At 44.7% G+C, this 11,835-nt stretch overlaps 1 pseudogene; it reads left to right on the top strand.

Moving 5' to 3' along the window:
• The first annotated feature begins 9,214 nt into the window (after window positions 1–9,214).
• LOC101825659 lies at window positions 9,215–11,326 on the top strand (annotated as a pseudogene).
• The last annotated feature ends 509 nt before the right edge of the window (window positions 11,327–11,835 follow it).

Below are 11,835 nucleotides of genomic sequence, written 5' to 3'. Positions count from 1 at the left end.
CACAGAAGTGACCTTCACACACCAGAGACAGAATTTGACAGATTAAGTTTCAACATGAGTCTTGGAGGAGACAAGCACCCAGACCCTGGCATGAAATATATTTATTTTTCTAGACAGACAAGGTTTAAGAACCTCTTTGCTTTGTGGTGACCATAAAGTTCATATCAGCTTCACTGAGATAAACTCATGGTATGAAACGATTTACCAAGAACTGAAGCATTCGTTATATGAAAAGATTTGGGAAGGAGAATGCAGGACGAGAGTCCCCCGCCGTTTTCAGTAGGCCAGAGTTTCCAGCCACGGAGCACCGAGTCACCGGCTCCAGATATGGTAATGGCTGAATCAATGGCCTCAGTCCCACCTTACGTCACACAGCTGAGAAACCCTTACACTCCGTGTCTTGCTTCCGGTACACTCCAGTATAGGTCTGCCGGTTTTCTGGACAGTAGCTCAGAATCCAAGACCTTCTACACTCTTCTTGTCATTTCGCAGTTGTTGTTTTTTTGTTTCTTTATTTTTTTTAGATACAGTGTTTTGCTTGCATACCAGAAGAGGGCACCAGATCTCACTACGCATGACTGTGAGCCACCATGTGGTTGCTGGGAACTGAACTCAGGACCTCTGGAAGAGCAGCCAGTGCTCCTAACCCCTGAGCCATCTCTCCAGCCTGCCATTGTGCAGTCTCTGCTGGGTCTGTATTATCGGCCAAGTAAAGAGTTAAAGGCAGGAAATACAGCCTTAGACACATACACAGCAGTGGGAACAGACATTATTAAAGATGAAGAAGTGCCCACGCATAACAAGGAAACAGAGAGACTCTCTGTAGAGCAGGGATTAAGAAACAGGAATCCACTACCCCTCTCCCCCTCTACCTCCCTCTCACCCCGCCCTGCCCAAAGGTTGGGGGTTTCAAGTGTTCTTGGTGCCCTTTCTCAAACAGAGAAAGGGGAGCTGATAGGCCCACAGCTTCAGGTAATCATGGTCAAGGGCAGCCTTGAACACAGCTGATCAGCCTGAACTTGTCAGCCAGGGGTAGGGAACCTGCTGGCAGGAAAAAAATGTCTCTCAGATCTTTGTTTCAGGTCAGGAGGATGGGGAGGAAGCTTATCTGTGGTCCCTTTGTCTGTCTGTCTTTCTGTCTGTCTGTCTGTCTGTCTGTCTGTCTGTCTGTCTGTCTGGGATCTGTCTGGCTCCTACTCCCTCACTCTAGCCTGTGTTCTCACCACCTTGAAGTCCTTCCCAGAGCGCAACAGATGAATGTGTGGCTGAGAATGCAGGTGTCTTCGGAGCTACTATTCAATCCTTCCCTGCTGGTCTGAAAACAATGGAAGCCTGCGGTGAATATTAAGGATGAGGCTGTCAAGGGTTAAGGACTGTCTGGAGAACACGCTGGGCTTTCAACAATGGTGCTCATTTAACAGACTTAGGAAGAGGCAGGGAGGTTGGCTGGATGCCTGAAGGGCCTGGAGACCCAGCTTTGACTTTCCTTGTGTGCACATTGGCTAACCCAATGCAGTCTCAGTGTGCACATGTGTGTGGATAATGGTTATTGTCTTGTGCAAGACGGAAACTGAATTTCACAATGAGATGGTTGTATCCACTCTTCGCTCTGCCAAATTGTGGCTTTCCCTAAACATTCTGAAATCATTCGTGTCTCAGCCACCGGGGACCACCTAATCACTAAAACCCACAGACACCGTTTGGTCTCCATTTTCCTATACCCTTTCCTCCTTTCTTTTTAATTGCAGGGCACTGCAAAAGCAGATCGTATTTATTTATTTAACACCAGGACATTATAATTCAAATATATGTTGCCCATTGCACATATTCCTTTCCATGCCCCACCCTCCCTTTCAGACTCTGCCCCTTCCTGTTAGTCTTCTTTGTTCCTTACCACAGTGGTTCTCAACCTTCCTAACGCTGTGACCCTTTAATACAGTTCCTCATGTTGTGGTGACCCCAATAATAAAATTACTTTCATTTCTACTTCATGACTGCAATTTTGCTACTGTTATGAATCATAATGTAAATATCTGTCTTCTGGTTGTCTTAGGTGACCCCCGTGAAAAGGTCATTCAGCCCCCAAGGGTCACGACCCACAGGTTGAGAACCATTGCTCTGCCAGATGCGTCTAACCTGAGGCCTATGGGCCATACACGATAGTCATGACTGGAACTCGATTGTGCTGTTCTTAAGCATGAACTTTGTGGGTGCCCACATCTTTGTAAAATGTCAAAAGGTTGGGCATGCCTACTCCAGAGAACTATGGCTTCTGCTTTCAAACCATATATATATACACATGATTGTAAAACTTAAGGAATTACATATGAGAGAAAAGCATGATATTTGCTTTTTTGGAGACTGGCTTAATTCGCTTTTCCTGTGTGAAATTAGATTCCTTTGCACTCCAGGTCTCTCTGATGGCTCACCTGTGGTCTCTCATCCTCACCTGATCTTCCCAGAGAGGATGCTGTTGTTGGCCACCACGCTCTTGCGGTTTTGGTGACTTCTGCCTTTGATGTTTGGTTTAGGCCTCAGCCTCTGAACCTGGAAACTTATGCTCAGCAGTCCTTAGGAACCACACAGATGCCGGAACTACACACTCACTCAAGAGTCTAATCCAAGCTGAGCATTCTCTCCTGAATCTGTTTCCTAACTCAGCTGTGACTACAGTGGACCTCCCAACGAGAGAACATCAAGGATGCACTGTCTTCCCTCCCAACGAGAGAACATCAAGGATACACTGCCTTCCCTCCCAACGAGAGAACATCAACTGCCTTCCCTCTCACTTCACTGCTTCTCCTGTCCCGTCTTACCCCACCCCTGCCCCGACTAACTCTTCCACCTAGCCTCTACAATGGTCTAACATGCATGCCTTACCTTCCATTACTGGCCTTAGGAAATGAATGAACACGGTAGGCGGGACAGAGGTTCCATTCAGTGTCTGCCAATGTTGCTGGAGTATAGCTCTCATGTCTTCAGGAGAAGCTCAAGTCTGCATTTTTGAGAAATGTGAAATCTCCCCATTATTAAGTACCGACAGCTAATCTGACTGTATGGCCCAAACAAACCCAAAATGTTCCTGGACCTCATCAGGCCCCAGGAAGCCACTTGGTATTCTTGTGTTGTGGGCCGAGCCCAAGCCTCCCATCCAAGACCACGCTCCTCACGAGCACCTCAGCCATAGCCACCTTCAACCTTTAGGCTCTGAGAGCAACTGAAGGTCATCTGCTTTCCTGAGGTGAATTTTATAAGTAAACACTTCTATTTTGTGTATTTATTGTTAAAATGACTATAGTGTTTCTCATTCGCTTTGCAAGAAATGTAGTTGTCCAAACACACTTAGGGCTCCAGGGATGGTTCTGCAATGATGGGTACTTGTTGTTCTTCCAGAGGCCCCCGGGTCATTTCTCTCCTGAACATCAGCTCACAATTGCCTCGAAGCAGGACATCCGGTACCCTCTCCTGGCATGTGCAGACACTCCTACACAGACATACATGTAAATAAAAATTAAGAACTGAAGAAAAGGAGAGACAAAAACAATAAGTTGCATTTCCCAACATAGCTTTATGGTGCCTTGCTCAGCTTCTCCAAGCCTTGGGATCCTCCTCAGGGGAATGACGATGATAATAGCACCCACATTCATAGTACGGCTTTGACCATTCAGTAAGGTGGGCAGTATCTGCAGGAGGCTGATTCCAGGACCCCCGATAGATGCTCAAGTCCTTCATATAAGGTGGCATAGTAGTTGTGTGACACATGTGCATATCCTCTCATATGCTTTAAACCATCTCTAGATTATATATAATACCCAATACAATGTAAATGCTATTCAAATATTAATAATATATTGTCAAAGGGCTGCACAAGTTCAGCACACAAACAGGTCTTTGTCTGAATATTTTTGGTCTGTAGTTGGCTGAATCTCTGGACCAGGAATCTGTGGATGTGGAGGACTTCATTGAAACTTGGCGTAGGTGCTAGGCAGTGTGAACTACCATTCATTACCTTAGATTACCCCTGGAGGAAGCTGAGGTGACTTCTAGATTTAGCATCGATGTGAACTACCATTCATTCCTCAGGTTACCCTTGGAGGAGGCCGAGGTGCCTTCTGGATTTAGCAGCCACACAGTAGCTCAGAACTAAAGGAACTGATCTATCTTAGGTGAACTACTGAGACAAGTTTCCCACAAGAATGGAACAAGGTAGCCATGAGCTTGGTTAGTGATTTAAGATTTTAGTGACATCCAGTCACAAAAATAGCCAAAGCTTTTTGATGTGGCAAACAATTCATACGGATTCCTGGGTGGGCCTAAGACAAAAAGCATCAGCTGTGTTAGACACTTGTCAGCTCTGGTGTTTCACATAGATTTTGTTTTTGTTTTAGAGACAGGGTTTCTCTGTATTGTTTTGGAGCCTGTCCTGGAACTCGCTCAGTAGACCAGGCTGGTCTCGAACTCACAGAGATCCACCTGCCTCTGCCTCCCAAGTGCTGGGATTAAAGGCATGCCCACCAACGCTCAGCTTCACATAGATTTTTGAAGTCACTGTAATTAAGGGTCTTAGACTTTCTAGAAGGCAAAAAATGAACAAATTTTTAAAAGTTCACAAATGTTCCTCATATCCTTGCAAAAACACGATGGGGCTGGGAGAAATGAAAATCTAAATGCACACCCTGATAAACATGTAAGCTGAAATTATTTTGAATACAAAAATGCATAATTTTATATATTGAATATCCCTAAACTATGTAACATCCAACGTACACATAACATGTTTACCAAGCTTGGCCAAAATCACCTAATACAAAGCCTTGTGTATAGCCAACTGCTCAGTGTCTCTTGGAGTTGTGTACGGAGATCGAGAACAGAGCAGTTATGAGTGCTCACTGTTAATGTATGGCTGGCTGATGTACATCAAAGTGTGCCTTAGAACAGAGCAGTTGCGAGTACTCACTGTTAATGTATGGCTGGCGTACATCAAAGTGTGCCTTAGAACACAGAGGTTGTGTGTGCTCACTGTTAATGTATGGCTGGCTGATGTACATCAAAGTGTGCCTTAGATAAACCTGAATTCCTTTGACCAAAACGTGTAACAGAACCAACTTCTGGGAGCAGTGTCACAGGCTGAAGTTCAATAGAATATCCATAAAGCAAGAAAGCCGATCTGGAGAGTCTTTGCGGGGAAAATGCTGGCCTAGCAGGATAGACTGGAACCAGGGCAGAGAGCGGTGTTTGAGAAGGGAAGCTGAGTAGGCAAATGATATATTTGGATTTAGAAGGCTCAGGAGCCAAAGGAGAAATGCAAATTTAAAATATGAAATGATTATAGTTACGAAGCTGGAACCAGGACTGACAAGGAAATCCTCTCTCAATGTAGGGTTGACAAGAGGGAAAAATAATGTAACTCCATGTCTAATGTCTTTTCTTGAAATGGCAGCCCTCAGTTGTCAGTGGAATTGGGGTTAGTCCCCTGCTTTCCTAAGTCCGGGTAGTTCATGTTTTATTTCTCATTTTGTGTAACTTGGGTTAGGAGCAAGATAAGGCCATCTTCATACACACCAGGTATCACTTGCTTTTACTGTTTTTTTAACTTCACATAACTAGAATGAGAACATATTTTACATAAATATGGCTGCACAATTTAAAACTTACTCTTGTTTTATAAATTTCAAAAGACAAAAATAACAACAGAAAAAAAAATCCCATGAAAGCATGAGGTGGGTCCAAATTTAGAAATCTGAGACAATCTACTGGAGAATGAATATGGGAGTCAGGTCTTGAGGCAGAGAATATACTAATATTTAATACAAAATCAAAATATTTGGCATTACCAAGTACTCTCCAAGTACAAGTCAGGCATTAAATGTTTTGCATGGGTTAACTCTTACAATCCTCACGACCAGCTGACAGGATAGCCATTTCAACCTATTTTACAGGTGGAAAAACTGACACCTAGAGACGCTGAGTAATGGACTTCATTCAAATCAGTAGAGCGGGGACTCAACTCCTGACATCTGGCTGCTGGGACTTCGCCTTGTTGCTATGGGGTAAGTGTAGGGATGCCACTGTCACCTGGAAGTCAGGGTTCTGACTGCTGTAGACTTTCTGTTTGCTTGGATGTCAACCTCGCTAGTGCACGGCTCCAGAAGTGGCTCACTCGTGTGAGTAAACACCGCACAGGAAGTGATGGACTCGGAATGTAATAAAAGCTCCTGAAGCAAGCAGAATAGTCGCTCACCCTGGGACTGAGCCTCAGGGCATGGTCTTTGGCACCACTGAACAATCTCTGAAAAAAACCAGGCCTGGATGTAGAATGGTGAACACAAGTCTGGAGAGGGCTTGTCTGTGACACACTGAGGGTCACTGGAGGGGTAAGCTGCTCTCACTGCAAGGACAGGCAAGTTTAGGCCTGATCCCCAAGCAGGGTGCTACTCAGAAGCTTGGCTGTCCGATGTGGCAGCTGTGGATGAGGAAGGAGTGGTTGAGAGAGCAGGGCTAGAGGAGGAGGGGCCCAGGGACCGGGTACCATAGCAACCTCTGACCTCTTGCTGTGGCCGATGCCGGGGCTCCTCTTCTGTTTTCAGGTTAATGATGGTGTGTGTGTGTGTGTGTGTGTGTGTGTGTGTGTGTGTGTGTGTGTCTGTGTGTCTGTGTGTGTGTGTGTGTTTGCTATTATCTGCTTTCAGAACAGGTAACAAGGCTTCATTGTAGCTCTAGCTCTATAGGTGTGGACCGTTGAGCTATATTCCCATCCATTGTACCTGTAAAACTCCCGTTTTGTAACACCCTTGGTCCGAAGGCCTTCCAGTTGCCAGATAAGTGAATGTCCACTCTTCGTTTTCTTTTCTAGTTTTGGAGAAAGCTATGTAAAAAGCACTAAGATGTTATCAGTGCTCAGGGACCAGAAACAACCAGAAAAGGTCCATACAAGCTCAGCACACACAGAGATTTTTGTGGGAATGCTTCTGGTCTGTAGTCAGCTGAATCTCTGGAATCTGTGAATGTGGAGGGTGAGACACAGGACGTCACTGAAACTAGGTATAAGTGGTAGCAATGGGAACTACAATTCATTCCATAAGAATATTCTTGCTAGAAACTAAGGCCACTTAGAGATGTAGCAGCTACCCAGGACCTCAGAACTAAGGGGATGTGGCACATGGTAGGCTCTCAACACAGTCCCCGACAGTTAAGAGAATGAATCACGTCTCCTTTAATGCCGAGGAGATTTTGTACAAAGGCTTCACGTAAGAACCCGTGCATCTCCTGGGGATGGGGCCTCAAGCAACTCTCTTCTGTATGGGGCAAAGAAGCTGCATAGAATATTAAGGAGAAAAAAAACCACCTCTGGCTCAGCTTCACAGGAACAGGCAGTAGCAGAGCCATTTACCTGAATTAAAACAACTACCCCAGCTGCTCGGCAAAGCTGTTGATGTCACGTCTAGATGGCAGGAACTGTGGGACAGTAGAACAGGTCGTTGACAAAGAGGAGGGGGGGGAAGGCTTTTTCCTTACCAAGTTCCTTCTGAGGGGACGCTGAGATTGGAACATTTTTTTAAAGGGATGGAAAATAATCTTAGAAAAGCTGTGACACTGGAAACTCTCTGCCATATTCCCTGAGCCAAGAAAATGACCTGATTCTGTCTCATGTATGTCTGGAGGGTAAAGTTCTCCATTCACTTCAACTTTCCTTGCCCCCTGGCCAACTGGCTTTCAGACACTGTCTTATAGAGGTTCTGTGTTTTCAGGCACCTGGCTTCAACTCTACTCAAGACCTCTTTGCTCTGGTATAACTCAGGAAGACTTTACTGGCTGCTTAGGACCTGTAATGTACTGTGACAACGTCTCCCACCCCCAATCCCAGGAACAAAAGAGAAGGTTATATGTGCTCTGCCCTGGAGGTTCTAGAGTCATGACACTGACCCACAGAGCAATACAGAGACCTGCTATAGAAAGCGTACAAACAGTGGCATTAAATGGCCTGTGTTTTAGGGAGGTTAGTCCCCCACCAGTGTGAACTGGACTAGGGAGAGGAAGGTCTAGAAGACTGATTGGCGGGTCACTGACATGGTTGTCCTGCTGCCCAACTTGCCCGAGCCTGTGGCCTCTGCCACCCTTCTGAAATCTTCCTGGCACCGTTTGCCTCCAACTTTGGTAGAACTCCACACATACCATGTCTTAGTGCCGATTGCCTCATGGCTCCGGTTACACGTAGGGACAGCCAGTTCTTCTGCTGGTCACTTGGCTTCCCTCATGGAATCCAGCTCCAGCCTCAGACTCCAGACTTAGCCCCTTGCTTACTCCTCTGTGAGTGCCACGCCTCTCTCACTGTCAGTCACCACCTTGATTTCCTAGGTGACACCACTAAACACCACTAAGATTTGAGCAGCCGACTCCAGCCTGTCAAACTGCGTCTCCTCCATCCTGCCTACGTTGATGGCTCAACAGATCAGAGGGAGTGTGGCGGTCACATGGGTGACTGTCACAGGAATGGCTCCTGCTTATGGTGGCTAATCTTGGTTGTCAATGTGACTGCATTTGGAATCAACTAACAGCAGAGCAGTGGACACACCTGAGAGAGATTTTCTTGATTGTATTATGTGAGTTGGGAGGATCAACCCAAAATCCAGGCCACACGTTCCTGGAAGCCCCTATCAGATGTGGAAGAAGGAAGCTGCTTTTGCTTTTTGCCTACTTGTTCTCACTCTCACCTGGAAGTACATCTATCCTGGTACTACAGCCTACTAATTTTGGGCTCCAGCATAGACTCAAGACCAGCAGCTCCCTGGGAATCCTCCAGGACTAGAGGATTCTAGCACCGTATGTGGACTGCTGAGACATCCAGTCTCACGGACCAAACAGCTACCGGATTCTTGGTCATTCAGTTTTGAGTTAGTAATTGTTGGACAACCTGTACTACAGCCTGGAAACCACAATAGTAAATCTCTCAATCTCTTTCTCTCCATGTCTCTGTCTATCTCTGTCTTGTCTCTGTCTGTCTGTCTGTCTCTGTATCAGGTAAGATACATGTCTGCTGCCTTGGAAACACAGGTCCACAGGGAATATGGTCATGCAATTTCCAGGAGTATTTCCAGCTACACAGCATGTACCTCCAGTTTTTAGCGTTTAGAGAATGTGGCTGGGAAGACTCCCAGACTAACATTCAACCCAGACCATTTGCTGCTGCCTATAGTTGAGAAAAAGCTCACTGCTGCCCACCAGGCCCCGGGCAGCTGTTTTTGGGACAGTTCCACAATTCGTGGCAGGCAGTACGCCTTTGGCTCCCTCCCAATGTGGCAAAGGGTCTTTGTGAAGGAGGCCTGTATGGTGAATCTTTGTTCTCATCAGTGCAGACCCTGCTTATGTTAAAACGGAATCTTACTGGGATGGCTAGCAATGGACATCTCTTTTATGTTGTCTAAGATGGAAGCAAAACCAAGCCAAGACCTTCTCATGCACTCATGCAATCAGCAAACAGAGGAAAGAAAACTCAACCTGTCCCCCAGTTTGGGAAGAGGGCAGAGGGAGTCCAGGCACCACAGAATGAGCCACACGTGGCAGGGTGATGTCTTCTGAATTGGAGTCAAGTTAGCAGCAGAGTTTTACAAAAAGACTTCATCATCAGCACCTATAAAATGGGTGGTTCTATTTATAGCACAATTCTCCACCCTGAGGATTTCAAGGGCTGTCTCAGGACACGGGTTACTGATGATTGGGAAATGTACAAATATGCCACTAGAGCAGCAGGGAACATGTGTTTTCCAGCAGCCAAGGAGAAAAGAGATCCTTTGACATCCACAGTTGTCCCTGTCAGCAGATTAGCACTGCAAAGTGAAAGCTAATCTTTCTCACATTCTCGGTGCCTTTTGCTCATTCTCATCTCAGGTCAAAAGACGTTACAGGTGCTCGGAAGTAGAGGCGCTTCCGTCGTCGTTGTTGAAGCTGTGGTGACTGTGGGATCAGAATCTTCAAGTGTGAGAAATTTTACAGATAGCCACGATGGTTGAAAATGGAGATCATGAAAAAAAAAGGCTGCTCTGGAAGCCAAAATCTGTCATCAAATTGAATTACTTTGGAGACTTCAATTTGCCATGAGACACGTTTTTAAAGGAACAGATAAAACTGGATGAAGGCCGGGTACCTTTGGACATAGTGATAAAATTCAACAGGCTAAACCGGCCGACAACAGACTTGAACGTGATTGTTCAAGCACTGAGTAAATCTAAGGCAAAACTCCTGGAGGTGAGTGCAGATAAAAGTAAAATCAGATCTCCAAGCAGACCCCTTCCTGAAGTGATGGATGAGTACAAGAATGATGTGAAAAACAAAACAGATCTGTTTATATTAAAGGCTTCCCAACAGATGCAACTCTTGATGACATAGAAGGATGGCTAGATGACAACGCTCAAATACTGAGCATTCAGATGAGACAACACTGCACAAAAACATTTAAGGGGTCAATATTTGCTGCGTTTGCTGGTATTCAGTCTGCAAAGAAGTTTGTGGAGACCCCTGGCCAGAAGTACAGAGACATAAGTCTGCTAATAGTCTTTAAGGAAGATTGCTTTGCAAAGAAAAAGGAAGAAAGAAAGCAGAGCGAAGTGAAGGCTAAATTAAAAGCTAGACAAGGACATGAAGGAAGAAAAAGTCAGGAAGTACCCAAACAAGACCCCTAGAAGGAAAGCTGGGATGCTCACTGGAGTTTTCAGGCGACTTGGATGACCGGATGTGTAGAGAAGAGTTACACATCCTTTTGTTCAAATCACGGTGAAATACAATGAACAGACTTTGTCAGAGGAGCGGAAGAGGGAATAATTCCCTTGAAATAAAAAGCTAAGGGAGCACTTGAGAAAGCCAGAGGTGCAAATAATGGTAACTGACAATTAAGAAACTAAGAGCAAGGTGACTTGGAAAGTGCTAGAAGGACATGCAGAAAAAAAAATACAACGAGGAAAAATCATGGTGCATCAGCAAGAATCACTGCACAAATGGAAGTCAAAAGGAGGAGGCTGCAGATTTAAAGGAAAAGGAAAGGGAGCATACCTCCCTATGATGGGGCACCCAAAGGAAGAGGACAGTTTCAGGGAAGGAGAACAAGATTCGATGATGATGATCACTGACGAGGACCACTGAAAAGAGGAAGAGATGGAAGAGACAGAGAAGAACCGGCATTAAAGCATTAGGAAAGAAAGAGAGAACGTGCTAGAGACAGGTAGTTTAGTAAGCAATGCTTTTACTCATCTTAGTCAGATTTTAAGCTGCTTTTTGTTTTCGGAAACTTTTAAAAAGAAAAGCAAATTAGGTCCACTTCAATGTCTACCTGTATTAAAGGGAAAAATTTTTGTTTTACTTGTCTTTTTTTTTTGTTGATGTTATCCAAATGAAAGGTTTTTTTTAATGTATAGTTTTGTTTATGTTTGGATGATTCAAATAGGAAAAGAAAGATTCTTCCTCTTAATTGCCTTTGTAATATGAGAATGTATTAGTACAAACTTGTAAAATATATGCTGTATAAAAATAACCAGCTGTTAATTTGTTTCTTTTCTTTTCTTTTTTTTTTTGCTCTTAAAACTTTTCACAAAGAACTTCAACTAGAATATTGACTGCTTTGAGTACTGTCCCTTTCCACGGTTAACTTATCTACTCTCTCAGGCTGGCTTTCTATTTACCCATGCAATTTGCTAAGAGTGGAAAGAACTATTACAAAGCTTTTGAATACTGAATGTACACAGCCACAATTGGGAAACTTACTGATTTCTTTTTATGAAAGTTGCATAATGCTGGCAGGTCATATATCAAAGTTCTGTAAAACATGCCAAATATTCACTTTTAAAG

Source organism: Mesocricetus auratus, unplaced genomic scaffold (assembly GCF_017639785.1).
Source record: "Mesocricetus auratus isolate SY011 unplaced genomic scaffold, BCM_Maur_2.0 Super-Scaffold_100027, whole genome shotgun sequence".
NCBI classification, from domain to species: Eukaryota; Metazoa; Chordata; class Mammalia; order Rodentia; family Cricetidae; genus Mesocricetus; species Mesocricetus auratus.
Note: the sequence above shows the minus strand (reverse complement) of the source record. Positions and strands in the feature narration are given on the sequence as shown.